General features: G+C 44.2%; 1 protein-coding gene across 4 annotated transcripts in view; it reads right to left on the bottom strand.

The window, feature by feature from the left end:
• RBM12B (RNA binding motif protein 12B) overlaps positions 1 to 14455 on the bottom strand; it is a 149269-nt gene that overhangs the window by 33587 nt on the left and 101227 nt on the right. The window contains exon 5 of one of the 4 annotated variants that reach the window (XR_014790048.1): positions 1414 to 9082. The exons of 2 other annotated variants lie outside the window; for them this stretch is intronic. The gene's annotated coding sequence lies outside the window, so the exon portion shown is untranslated. Of the gene's footprint in view, positions 1 to 1413; positions 9083 to 10337; positions 14220 to 14455 lie in introns of those variants that run through there. One more of the 4 variants, XR_014790047.1, reaches the window with a different exon arrangement.

Below are 14455 nucleotides of genomic sequence, written 5' to 3'. Positions count from 1 at the left end.
TTGTTGTTGTTTAAATGCAATTACAGAAACAAACCATAGATCAATATGGGGTAATGTATAATCACAGATATTAAATAGGAGGGAGAAGAAGATATTTTCAGATGAGCTCATGGATGAGGTAAGATGGAGGTGATGAGGTGGTTTCAGTCAGACAGTAAAGTTCATAAGGAGATGGTTACAGCATTGGTTGGTTTTATGTGGATGGATTGACATGAGAAGGTGATGAATGGCTGGGAGGAGAACATACAGTCAGGGCCAGAAATATTGGAACAAGGATAACTGTTTTGGCAGTTGGCCTCCATACACCACCACATTGAAGTTGAAAGGAAACACACCCAGATGGGAGCGAAGTCAGGACTTTCAGCTGTAATTCAAGGGGTTGGACAACAGTGGGGCACTAACCATTCAGGAAGTACAGCCAGTGGCATACACACACACCCATCGTTGGTGGCCCATAAGTAATGGAACAAACCAATATCATTTCAAACTTAAGGATCGCCTTTAATATCTGGATGAAAATCCTTTGCAGTCAATGACTGCCTGAAGTCTGGAACCCATGGACATGACCAAATGCTGAGTTTCCCCCCTCAAGATGCTTTGCCAGCCCTTCACTGCAGCTCCCTTCAGCTGCTGCTTGTTTGTGGGTCTTTCTGCCTTCAGTCTTGTCTTTAGTAAGTGAAAAGCATGCTCTATTGGGTTGAGATCAGGTGACTGACTTGGCCATTGAAGAACATCCCACTTCTTTGCCTTCAGAAACTCTTGGGTAGCTTTTGCTGTATGTTTTGGGTCATGATCCATCTGCAATATGAAGCGGCGTCCTATCAGTTTGGCAGCATTCGGCTGAATCTGAGCAGAAAGTATAGCCCTATACACTTCAGAATTCATCCTGCTGCTTTTATCAGCAGTCAGGTCATCAAGAAACACCAGTGACCCGGTTCCATTGGCAGCCATACATGCCCATGCCATAACACTGCCTCCACCATGTTTTACAGATGATGTGGTATGCTTTGGATCATGAGCTGTTCCTTTCCTTCTCCATACTTTTCTCTTCCCATCATTCTGGTACAAGTTACTCTTGGTTTCATCAGTCCAAAGAATCTTATTCCAGAACTGGGCAGGCTTTTTTAGGTGTTTGCTGGCAAAGGCCTGTCTCTTCTTGAGCGTTACCAGTGGTTTGCACCTTGTTGTGAAGCCTCTGTATTTACATTCATAAAGCCGTCTCTTGACTGTAGATGTTGACAGTGACATGCCTACCTCCACAAGAGCATTCTTGACCTGCCTAGATGTTGTGAAAGGGTTCCTCTTCACCATGAGTAGAATTCTGCGGTCATCCACTTTAGTTGTCTTCTGTGGTCTTCCAGGCCTTTTGCTGTTGCTGAGCTTGCCAGTTAATTCCTTCTTTTTCAGGATGTTCCAAACTGTTGTATTGGCCACTCCCACTGTTTTTGCTATCTCTCTGATGGGTTTATTTTGTTTCCTCAGCCTAATGATGGCCTGCTTCACTCGCATGGACACCTCTTTGGACCTCATGTTGGGAGTTCCAGTGAACAGCTACCAAATGCAAAGGTAACACTCAGAACCACCACCAGTCCTTTTCTCTGCTTGATTGGTCATGGGGTTCCCAGGAAACAGGCCACACCTGGCCATGCAGCTGCAGAGGCCAACTGCCAAAACAGTTATCCTTGTTCCAATATTTCTGGCCCTGACTGTATATAGTTGTCTTATACTAAGTGAGACAATTGGTCAATCTAGTCCAGCCAGTATTGTCTACTCTGACAGGTTGCGGCTCTCCAAGAGATCAGGCAGAGGTTTTTCACATCACCTTCAACCTGACACATACACACACTCACACACACACACACACACACACACACACAAACATATACAAAAAAAAACAGTTACGAAGGTAGAAAGCCAGCAGGGGGAGGGGGCTATCCAGTGTATTGCACTGACTGCCACATGTACGACTATCTAGCTGCTGGATGGAAGTCATGGGTGTGTGCTCGGTGTGTTCCCTTGAGGCCAAGGTTGCTAACTTGGAGAAGCTAAGAGAGGCAGAGAGGTTGGTGGATGAGACCTTCAGGGGCCCATTAGCTGTGTCCCGCTGCCAGGGTGACATCTCCTATGCTGTTGTGGAGAATGCAGGTCTCAGGGAAGGAGGGCATCCTTCTGAGGAAGAGGGAAATGATCCCCTAGAAGGGACCCATTCCTCAGAAGATGAAGAAATATCCTCTCTCACCAAGGATGTGCTTCCGGGGGGAGGGGGGCTTGTGGTAGTGGGAGATTTGATCATTAGACACATAGACAGCTGAGTTTGTGATGGGCATGTAGAGCACATGGTGAATTGCCTGCCTGGTGCAAAGGTTGCGGATATCACGCACCGTCTAGATAGCCTAGTAGTGCTGGGGTGGAGTCAGTGGTCATTGAATCATAGAATCATAGAATAGTATGGTTGGAAGGGGTCTATAAGACCACTGAGTCCAACCCCCTGCTCAATGCAGGAATCCAAGTCTAAGCATCCCTGACAAGTGGCTGTCCAGCCTCGTCTTGAAGCCTCCAGTGTGGGAGAGCCCACCACCTCCTTAGGGAATTGGTTCCATTGTCATATTGCTCCAACAGTCAGGAAGTTTTTCCTGATGTTCAGCTGGAATCTGGCTTCCTGTCACTTGAGCCCATTATTCTGTGTCCTGCACCCTGGGATGATGGAGAAGAGATGCTGGCCTTCCTCTCTGTGACTACCTTTCAAGTTCTTGAAGAGCACTATCCTATCTCCTCTCAGTCTTCTCTTCTCAAGGCTAAGCATGCCCAGTTCTTTCAAAGCCTCATAGGGCTTTGTTTCCAGTCCCCTGATCATCTTCGTTGCCCTCCTCTGAACCCTCTCCAGCTTGTCTGCATCCTTCTTAAAGTGTGTTGCCCAGAACTGGACACAGTACTCAAGATGAGGCCTAACCAGTCCTAAGTAGATGGGAACTAGTTCTTCACATGATTTGGAAGCTATACTTCTATTAATGCAGCCCAAAAGAGCATTTGCCTTTTTTGCAGCCACATCACATGATTGCCTCATATTCAGCTTATGATCTACAATAATTCCAAGATCGTTTTCGCCTGTAGTATCGTTGAGCCAAGTATTCCCCATCTTGGAACTGTGCATTTGGTTTCTTTTTCCTAGGTGCAGAACTTGGCATTTATCCCTGTTAAATGTCATTCTGTTGTTTTCTGCCCAGCACTCCAGCCTATCAAGATCACTTGTTGATCTTTGTTTCTGTCTTCCAAGGTATTAGCTATCCCACCCAATTTTGTGTCATCTGTAAATTTGATCAGCATTCCCTGCACCTCCTCCTCCAAGTCATTAATAACAATGTTGAAGAGTACTGGGCCCAGGACTGAGCCCTGTGGTACCCCACTCATTACCTTGTCCCAGTTTGAGAAGATCCCACTGATAAGCACTCTTTGAGTCCAGTTCTGTAGCCAACTGTGGATCCACCTGATAGTTGTTTCATCTAGCCCACTTTTAGCTAGTTTGCTCATCAGGATATCATGGGGCACTTCGTCGAAAGCTTTGCTGAAGTTGAGGTATATTATGTCCACAGCATTCCCAAAGTCCTCAAGGGAGGTTACCTGATCAAAAAATGAGATCAGATTCGTGTGGCAGGATTTGTTCTCGACAAATCCATGTTGGCTTCGAGTAATCACAGCATTGTTTTCAAGGTGCTTACATATTGATTCTGTAAGCACCCTACAATTCTGTGGTACTTGCATGTACTCTTCCTTTGTAGGTTGGCCTTCCTTCCACTTCCTGTATGAGTCCTTATTTTATTTCAAGTCATCTCTAAGCTTCTTGTGAAGCCACATTGGCTTCTTCCGTTGTCTTCCACTGTTTTTTCTTGTTGGAATTGTTTGTAATTGTACCTTTAGAATTTCCTTTTTTTAAAAAACTCCCATCCATCTTGAACTCCTTTTCCCATTAGAGTCACTTGCCATGGGATCTTACTTATCATTGTTCGGAGGTTATTAAAATTGGCTTTCCTAAAATCCAGGGTACACATTTGGCTACACTCAGCTTTTGCTTTCTTTAGAACCAAGAACTCAAGTATAAAATGGTCACTTTCCTCCACAGTTCCCATAACTGATAGTTTATCCATTAAGTAATCTCTGTTGGTTAGGATCTAGTCAAAGGTAGCTGATCCTCTAGTTCCTTCCTCCACTTTCTGTAGAGGAAGTTATCAGCCACACAAGCCAGGAATTTCCTGGAGGGGCCATTTTTTGCAGAATTTGTCTCAACAGATATTGGGGAAATTGAAGTCCCCCATTACTACTACATCATGCTTCCTTGAAACCTTGGCAATTTGCTTTTCAAAAGTTTCATCCTCGCTTTCTCCTTGATTGGGTGACTGGTAGTAGACTCCGACCACCATGTTCCTTTTATTCTTTGCTCCATTTATTTTAACCCAGATGCTCTCGATGGGGCTACCAAACTCATCCTTCTGTATTTCTGTGCAGAGATATGAATTTTTAACATATACTGCAACTCCACCTCCCTTTCTGTTCCTCCTGTTCTTCTTGAACAAGTTATATCCTTCAGTTGCTGCATTCCAGTCATGGGAGTCATCCCACCAAGTTTCAGTTACACCTATCAAGTCATAATTTCCCTCCTGTATTAAGAGTTCAGGTTTGTTCTGCTTGTTTCCCATGATCTGGGCAGACATTGAAGACCATGTGCTTTATAGTCTGGCTTTCTTCCTACATGTTTCTGAAGACTATTATTGGGCGCTATTAGAGCTGTTCTCTCCATTGTGGTGCATGGAGAGACAACGGAAGAAGCCACATTGTTGGAGCCACATTCACCTTTTTTTCTTGTTTGAATTGTTTGTAATTGTGCCTTTAGAATTTCCCATGGTCCATGTTGGTACCAACAATGTGGGGAAATGTAGTCGTGAGGTCCTGGAAGCCAAGCGATTTAGGTTGCTAAGTAGGAGGTTGAAATCCAGGACCAAGGTGGCTCTCCTGGAAATGCTACCCGTTCCACGTGCAGGGCCAGCTAGACAGGTGAAGCTGAGCAGTCTCAGTGTGTGGATGAGACAGTGGTGCTAGGACGAGTTCAGATTTGTTAGTCACTGGGGAACATTTTGGGACAAGCCGGGCCCAAGAGGGATGGGCTCCACTTGAACCAAAATGGAACCAGACTGCTGGCGCTAAACATAAAAAGGGTGGCAGGGCATCTTTTAAACTAAACCTTGGGGGAAAGCTGACAGGAGCTGGGAAGCATCTGGTTCAGGTTAAATCATCCCAAAGGGATGAAGATGAAAATGTTTTTGATTGCCCAAACGTAGAAGGGGAGGAAGTAGGCCAGGAGCACATGGTAGACCATAATAGCCAATCAAAGGGACCAGTGTCCCATAGCAAAAGATACACACACCAGAGGCATCTGGGGAAGGATACCGTGTATTGGTGTTTCTATGCAAATGCTAGAAGCCTCCGCACCAAAATGGGAGAGTTGGGGTGCTTGATTTTGAGGGAAAACATGGATATAGTGGGCATTACAGAAACCTAGTGGAGTGGAGAGAACCAGTGAGATATGGTCATCTCTGGATATAAACTCTATAGGAAGGACAGGGAAGGACGTACTGGGGGAGATATTGCCCTATCCATCAAAGAGGGCATAGTGTCGAGCAGACTAGAACACCTAAAAGGGATATGCTCTTCCACAGAAGCTCTGTGGGTGACAATACCAGGCTCCAAAACTAAAACTAATTTAGCGCTAGGAACATGCTATCATCCCCCAGACCAGAATGCTCAGAGTGACCTTGAGAAGGAAAACGAAATCAGGGAGGCCCAAACAAGGAAGTGTTGTAATAATGGGCAATTTCAGTTACCCCCACATTGATTGGATAAATGCATGTTCCAACCACAAGAAAGACGTTAAATTTCTCGATGCCCTAAACAATTGTGCCCTAGAACAGTTTGTCATGGAACTGACCAGAGGGGAGGAGACCTTGGATTTAATCCTAAATGGTGTTGCCCAGGACCTAGTACGAGATGTTAAACCGGTTGGAAACTGTGATCACAGTGCTATCAGATTTAGTATGTATTTAAGTAGAAAATTGCCCAGGAAGTCCAACACAGTCACATTTGACTTCAAAAGAAGAAACTTCTCTAAAATGAGGGAACTGGTGAAACGGAAGCTAAAAGGGGGAGTCCAAAGGATTAAATCCCTTCAAAATGCTTGGGAATTACTGAAAACCACAATAACAGAAGTCCAGCTAAAATGTATACCACAAGTTAGGAAAGGTAGCACCAAGTCCAAGAGGTTGCCAGCATGGTTAATGAGCAATGTTAACGGAACTATTTGAGAAAAAAGAGCTTCTTTCAGAAAATGGAAGTCTTGCCCAAGTGAGGAAAACAAAAGGGAGCGCAAGCTTGCACAAAGACGATGCAAACAGACAATAAGAGATGCAAAAAAGCATTTTGAAAAGCATATCACTAACAACATACAGGCCAACAATAAAGAATTCTTTAAATACATCAGAAGCAGAAAACCATCTAGGGAGGCAGTTGGACCATTGGATGACAATGGCGTTAAAGAAGTACTGAAGGAGAACAAGGAGATTGCATAGAAGCTGAATGAATTCTTTTCATCCGTCTTCATTGGAGAAGATATAGGATAGATACATATGCCTGAACTGATGTTTTCAGGAAGGGAGGCTGAGGAACTGAGGCAAAGTGGTGACAAAAGATGAGTTCTCAACCTTATTGATAAATTGAAAGCAAATAAATCACTGGGCCCAGATGGTATCCATCCTAGAGTTCTCAAAGAACTCAAATATGAAAATGCTGATCTTCTAACTAAAATATGCAACACGTCCCTAAGATCAGCCTCTATACCAGAGGACTGGAAGATGGCCAATGTAACACCAAATTTCAAAAAAGGATCCAGGGGGAATCCGGGAAATTACAGACCAGTTAGCTTAACATTTGTTCTGGGTAAATTGGTTGAAGGCATGATTAAAGATAAAATTATTAAGCATATAGAAGGACAAGCCCTGCTGAAAAAGAATCAACACGACCTCTGCAAAGGTAAGTCCTGTCTCACTAACCTTTTAGAGTTCTTTGAGAGTGTCAATAAACATGTAGACAGGGTGATCCGGTAGACATTGTTTACTTGGACTTCCAAAAGGCTTTTGACAAAGTCCCTCACCAAAGACTCCAGAGCAAACGTAGTAGTCATGGAATAAGAGGACAGGTCCTCTTATGGATCAGTAACTGGTTAAAGAACAGAAAGCAGAGAGTAGGAATAAATGGTTAATTCTCCCAATGGAGTGAAGTAAATAGTGGGTCCCTTAGGGATCTGTATTAGGACCAATGCTTTCAACTTGTTCATAAATGGTCTGGAATTAGGAGTGTCCAAGACTGCAGATGACACCAAATTATTGAGGGTGGTTAAAACAAAAAGGGGTTGTGAAGAGCTCCAAAAGGATCTCTCCAAACTGGGAGAATGGCCATCTAAATGGTGAATGCAGTTCAGTGTAAGCAAGTGTAAAGTGATGCACATTGGGGCAAGAAAACCCAACTTCAAGTATAGCCTGATGGGATCTGAGCTAGTGGTGACTGACCAAGAAAGAGATCTTGGGGTTGTGGTGGACAGCTCAATGAAGATGTCAACCCGGTGTGCAGCCGCTGTAAAAAAAAAAAAAAAGGCAAATTCCATGTTAGGCATAATTAGAGAAGGGATTGAGAATAAAATGGCCAACATCATACTGCCCCTATACAAATCTATGGTGTGACCACACTTGGAATACTGTGTGCCGTTCTGGTCACCACACCTAAAAAAAGATATTGTAGAGCTGGAAAAGGTGCAGAAAAGGGCAACTAAAATAATCAAGGGGCTGGGGCATCTCCCCTATGAGAGAAGGTTACAACAGCTGGGATTGTTCAGCTTGGAAAAAGGAGGGTAAGGGGAGACATGATAGAGGTCTACAACATTATGCATGGTGTGGAGAATGAGGGTAGGGAGACAATTTTTTCTTCCTCTCTCAAAATACTAGAACCTGGGGTCATCCTATGAAGCTGATTGGTGGGAGATTCAGGACAGATCAAAAGAAGGACTTCTTCACACAGCACATAGTTGGACTGTGGAATTTGCTACCACAGGAAGTAGTGATGGCCACCCGTTTGGATGGTTTTAAAAGGGGGTTAGACAAATTCCTGGAGGACAAGGCTATCAATGGCTACTAGTCTCGATGCCTATGTGCTACCTCCAGTACCAGAGGCAGTGAGCCTATGTACACCAGTTGCTGGGGAACATGGGTGGGAGGGTGCTTTTGTACTCATGCCCTGCTTGTGGGTTCCTGGCCGACAGCTGGTTGGCCACTGTGTGAACAGAATGCTGGACTAGATGGACCCTTGGTCTGATCCAGCAGGGCTCTTCTGATGTTCTTATGTTCTTAGGATTATACCATAAAGGGCTTAATTTTTGTGTAGATTGGACCTGTAAGCTCACTTTCAGTACAGGTTTTAAAAAGCCTAGGAGGTCAGAAAAGTTTTAGCCTGGCACCAGAAAGACAATGGAGGTACCAGGCCAGCTTCCCTAGGAAAAGCACTCCAAAGCTGGGCAGCTGCTATTGAAAAAGCCTTCTCTTGCTCGCTCTCATGGCTGTCCTCCAAACTTCTGATTGAGGAGGCACATGGAGAAAGGCTTCCAAAGACAGCCTTAGGGCATGGATAGGGATACATATGGAAGGAGGTGTTCTGTCAAGTCCCAAGGTCCCAGGCCATGCAAAGCTTTATAGGTCAAAATCAGTTTTTTAAATTGGGCTGGAACTGGAAACAAATTGGAAGCATATGAAAGCAAGAGAGGGGCAGCATAAGATCTTCATAATGCCTGGTCCTGGTTAGAACCCTTTATCATAGCAGGCACCAATCCAGCACCCCCACTGCCATACCTGGCTCTAAAGAGAAGGAGAAATCGAGCTAGGTGTCATCTGCAGACTGAAGACAATGCACTCCAAATCTCTGGGGGACCTCACTCAGCAGTTCCATGTAGATTCTGAACAGCATGAGGAATAAGATGGAACCTTGCAGGACCCTGAAACATATATGACGCAGGGTCAAGCAGCAATCCCCCAGAACCAAAGTCTGACAAAAGCCATCCAGGTAAGAGTGGAACCATTGCCAAGTGGTCCTTCCCACACCCAACTCAGAGAGCCACCCCAAAAAGATACCATGGTTGATGGAAAGCCACCAAGAGATGAAGAAGAATCAAGAGGATTTCACTCTCCTATCTCTCTCCTGAGAAAGGTCATCTTACAAGACAACCAAGGCTGTTTCAGTGTCAAAACCCAGCCTGAACCCCAGTTGAAATGGACTCAGAAAATCAGTATCATCCAAGAAAGCCTAGATCTGGTCAACTACCACACGCTTCAGTACCGTTGTTGTTGTTGTTGTTGTTGTTGTTGTTGTTGTTATTGTTATTTCTATACTGTCCCATAACCGAAGCTCTCTGGGTGGTTTACAGAAGTTAAAACATTAAAATACAATATACACAGTTTAAAAGCCATTTACATAAAAGCACACAGACAATAGACACAAACAACATACAACTAAAACAATTTTGAACAGTCAGTGAGCTGGAGACCATCCAGCTGTGAGCCCTACAGGACCTGGACCTGTTCCTCTGCCTGGCTCTTCTCCACCTGGCCCGGGAGGGCAGGGCTCCAAACTTTGCCCAAGAAGGGGGCATTTGCCAGAGGCCTATTATTACTGAGTTCTTCTGGAGTGGTCGCCCTACTGCCTTCTTTAAGAAGGCTAAGATCAGTCCGTCTCTTAAAGAGAACCACAAGAGGAAAGGATCAAGCAAACATGTGGTCATCCAAACCTTTCTTGAGTACTTCATCCACATTCGTGGGTCCCACAAACTGAAATACATCTGACAATACAGGTCCAGATAGAGCTCCAGAAGTACTCCATGAGTCCATGTACATCTCTCCATGTACGAACTGCAGAGTCTGCATCAGGACAGACACAAACAATTTTGTCCACAAAATTAATTTTGTGGACAAAATTAAATTAAACAATTTAATTTTAATTAAAAAATTAAAAGTTTTTAAAAGGCCTTGGACCACTCAAAAAGGCTCCACTGGATGACAAGAGGATGCAATGGTGGTGGAGAAAAATGGCTTCTTCTTCACCACCATCAGTGCCACAAAGTAAGCTCAAGAATGCAGCTGCACACCTGGAGTGGAGGTCTCCTCCCACAAACCTTATGACAAGCAACTGAGCTCCCACTATGGGTGGGTGACCCCGCTGAAATGGATGCATTCAGAACACAACCGTAGGTGCTTCACATGGTATGAGGCTCTATCTGGGGTTAACAAATCTATCTGGGATTGAAGGCAAGAGATCTGGGCATACAAGGCAGCAAGGTGGTGCAAGCAAGAGGAAAAACACTGAGCCTTGGTTTCGTCTCAGAGGGGAGGGGACTGCTAGAAAGGAGGAGGAGGAGGAGGAGGAGATTGGTATTCCCCACCCCAGCGTTTAAGAGCACATTTTATTATGCCTCAGGAAAACTTAAATGGATGGCCAACTCACAAGTACTCTACAATGAACAGCAATTGTAAAAATTTAATAAGCCTATAGTATGTATGTATATCAAAGGGATGGGTTGTATCTTAAGAGTGTACTTCTGCCAGAGAGCCTGTGTTGTGTAGTGGTTAGAGTGTCAGACTAGGGACTGGGAAGACTCAAGTTCTAGGCCCCACTCAGCCATGAAGCTCCCTGGGTGACTTCGGGCCAGTCACTGACTCTCAGCCCAACCTACCTCACAGGGTTGCTGTTGTGAGGATAACATGGAGAGGAGGACAAGGACCATGTAAGCCGCCTTGAGTCCCTTGTAAGAGGGGAAAGGTGGGATATAAATGTAATAATAAATAAAATAAAATAAATGGAACAGTCACTGCTTGTGGATAAAATCCCCTCTCCCAACTGCAGCCCCCTGTGCACCCCAAATCTGTCTGGAGGACTGCAGACTTGGGGGCACATGGGTGATGCTGCAGGGGGGAGGACGGCTAAGAAAACTCCCATTGTGTGAGCAGAAGTGGTAGATGTAGCCCTCTGTACTTCATGCTGCAATTCTACACACCAAGAGTGCAGAACTTCAAACCCGGGGGCCAAATCTGGTCCTTAGAGGTTCTCCAGATAGCCATGCCCCTTCCCCTAGCCCCATGCCCTTTCCCCTGACCACCCAACATTTGGGGGTTTCCTGGCTGTGCAATTGTTGTTTTCCATTCTAAAAGTTTGAAATGTCTCTCCTAAGGCTTCGTTACTAGCGGGAAGAGTTTGAAGCTAATATAGGCTGGTGTTTTTGGTCCTGCCCTATTTGCCTTGGGCCCCACCCTCTTATGCCTTAGGTCCCACCCACCACTGTAATGTGGCCCCCAAGAATTCTCCAAAATGGAATTGAGCCATCCTGCTGAAAGAGGTTCTGCACCCCTGCTATACACACTTAACCAGAAGTAAGTCCCATTTAACTCCACATGGTTTAAATATTGTGTACCACACACACACACCTAGTGAAATCTGAAATGGAGCCCAAGTCACCCTGTACCATTTTAATGAGGGAGGGAGGGAGGGAGGGACAGGCTGGTGTAAAGCGGCACAACAGCAGAGCAACAAGGAGGCTCAGGATCCACTGTGGATGCTGTCAGTCTTAAGGTAAAATGTATAACAAAGATAGAATGACTAACAACAGAGTATTCAAAAAATATATTTTAAGCTAAACGTTTCGGCTTCCGCCTCATCAGTAGCTGATGAAGCTACTGATAATATACACACACATTTACCCATACATGCAAGTGATGTACCTTTGTCTAAACATGTATCACTTGAGCACTATTGCGTTGATTAGTGCTCAGGAAATATGCTCTATATGGGGGGGGGGGGAGAAAGGAACATGAAATATAATTTAAGTACAAATCAAGAGCTTTCTGTTCCATCCATTTTTCCATCGCATTCACTAAATTATGGCTGCTACTTTTCTTTTGTTTGTTTTCTGTTGCCGTTTCAGGAAATGGTAAATACATTGTACCATACCATTTTATGTTGTATAAAAAGGTGACCTACACTTTCCATTTCAAATGCGGTTTCTTTAATGAAAATATTGTAATGTCAGTCCATGCAAAGCAAGTGCATATTAATATGCGTTTACATCTGTCTCATATTAATATTCATGCCTGAATCCACATCTCTACACAAAGCCAATTTTCTGACCATCTGTGTGATGGCTGGTGGATGCAATGAATAAATTTTATTTGTGAGGGGAGTGATAAATCATGTATCTTCAGGGTTTTTTTTTTCACCCACAATCTTTGCTCTTAGGTGCTAAAATGTTTTCATCGTGGTTTGGAATTTTTAAGCAAAACCAAGCTATTAACCCCTTCACATCTTTTTGTAGCTCTGCCAGCTTTACAAAAGGACATGGGAAGCTTAATGAAAAGTGCAAGTGTGAGACGTACTGCATGAGACGTACTGCCATTTCAGCTACATGGTCTTCTTGTGTTTTCTTCCTAGATTACATCTTCTTTTAGGAATTCATTTGACTTGGCAATGTGGCATCTCACTCTGGTACCTCGGCTGCTCAGGAGTATACATTATTCTGGGAGTACCATCTTTCATTGCATAATTATTGATCATTTACATAACAGGTTCTAGTGGACTCCATCCTCTGCTGCCTTTCTGCCATTCACTGTAGAACAACCCCTTGAGGTGGGTTATTCTTATTATTCCTGTTTCGCCCACAAACGAGGAACTGAGGCTGAGAAATACTCACCATGGATTAATTTGAGTCAAGACAAGATTGACCTTAGCCCCAGAATCTGTTTTTAGTGCCAGAATTCAGCTCTGGAACATGCAACCGTATTGATGAGGAAAAGGAATTCCAGGGCACATTCTTCTTTTACTGTTTCTCAGAGCTGAGCTCTGTCAGTCATTACAAATTCTAGGCCCCAGAGCCAGTGGCAACAGATCTGGGGAGGGGAAACCTACATGCATAAACCTCTCCTCATACTGTCTCACTCAAGTCCTGGAACCAGTGGAGGCTGGTTGCTCCAATTTCGGTGGGACTGTGATTCCAGTCAAAACCAGCCAAAACTCCAAAGGAGTTATCCAAGCTGCTGGACCTATTTTCAGGATAGGGTTCAACACCTTAGATAGCTCCTTTAGAGTTCTGGCTGTTTCTGACTGAAACCTAAAATGGGTTTCCACTGAATTTCCACACCCCCACTGAAATTGGAGCCATCAGCCTCCACTGCCTGGAACCCTGCACAAGCCATGTGCCAGGATCCAGGGTACCCTATGCACATGGAGATCCAGTGCAAAGGCTTCCCCGTCTCAGATGTCGACACTAACGTGTAGAACAGGGTGGCCACTTATGAATCACCAAAAAAAAAAAGGAAATGCATCACCAAAATAAGAGGACAAAAGAGGGCACCAATTTGCATAAAATGTGCATACGCTAATTTATATGTATAGATGCAAATTTGGAAATAATTATTATCATTTAAATAGAAATATAGTACATCTCATCATAGTGCAAAAGACTGTGACCAGGCATGCCTATCTGTTCAGGTGCTCACAGACAACAGTTCTTATGGTTCCTTGTCTTTAAACCAGAATTGAATAGAACAGCCCTTCAAAAAGAGAATGCCTTCAAGTAGGCCTCCTCTGGTAGCCCTTCAAATACAGGACAGTCCTCTGTAAAGGAGGATACATGGCCACCCTAGTGTGGACAGCAGGAATATGGCCAGGAGGAGCAGTGAGTTGTGGGAGCAGGATCAGAAATGTGACCCTGCAGCCCCTTTCTACACACTTTGTCCCTTTGCATGAGCAATTCATGAAGCAGACTTACAATCCCTTCCCTATGTGATTACAAACCATCCGTAACTTTTACTGTCATCACTAGAAGAAATATTCACTCACTTGTTTGCAAATGAAAAACAGACCTTGGAAAGCATGCTTGGGGTAGAAATTCATGTTAACCATGACAAACGAATACTACAAAAAAAATGGCATACCTGTTTCAAGTTCTCCTCTTTCTGATCATGATGTGTAAAAATATTTATCGCTCTTGTGATATCATCAAGTTGGGGATTCTCTCACCTCCTCCATCCATGATGTGGAGTGGGGATAGCATAACGGTGTCATAACAAAGACCAGTATTCCTTGTAGAACTGTTACCCAATTAAACAAAATCTTAGTTGGCTAAGTGTGCAATCCTATGCATGTTTAGACAGAAAAAAAGCCCTACAACTTCCAGCATCCCTCCAGTCAGCTTGGCTGGCTGGAGGGATGCTGGGAATTTTAGGACTTTTTTTTTTGTCTAAACATGCATAGGATTGCACCCTGAGGGCACAATCCTATCCAGATAGGTGGCCACCTCCAAACTCGGAGACAACCACCTATCCAA

The sequence above is a fragment of the Heloderma suspectum genome, chromosome 4, assembly GCF_057233095.1.
Source record: "Heloderma suspectum isolate Gila_16-S chromosome 4, 16-S_ref, whole genome shotgun sequence".
Lineage (NCBI taxonomy): Eukaryota > Metazoa > Chordata > Lepidosauria > Squamata > Helodermatidae > Heloderma > Heloderma suspectum.
Note: the sequence above shows the minus strand (reverse complement) of the source record. Positions and strands in the feature narration are given on the sequence as shown.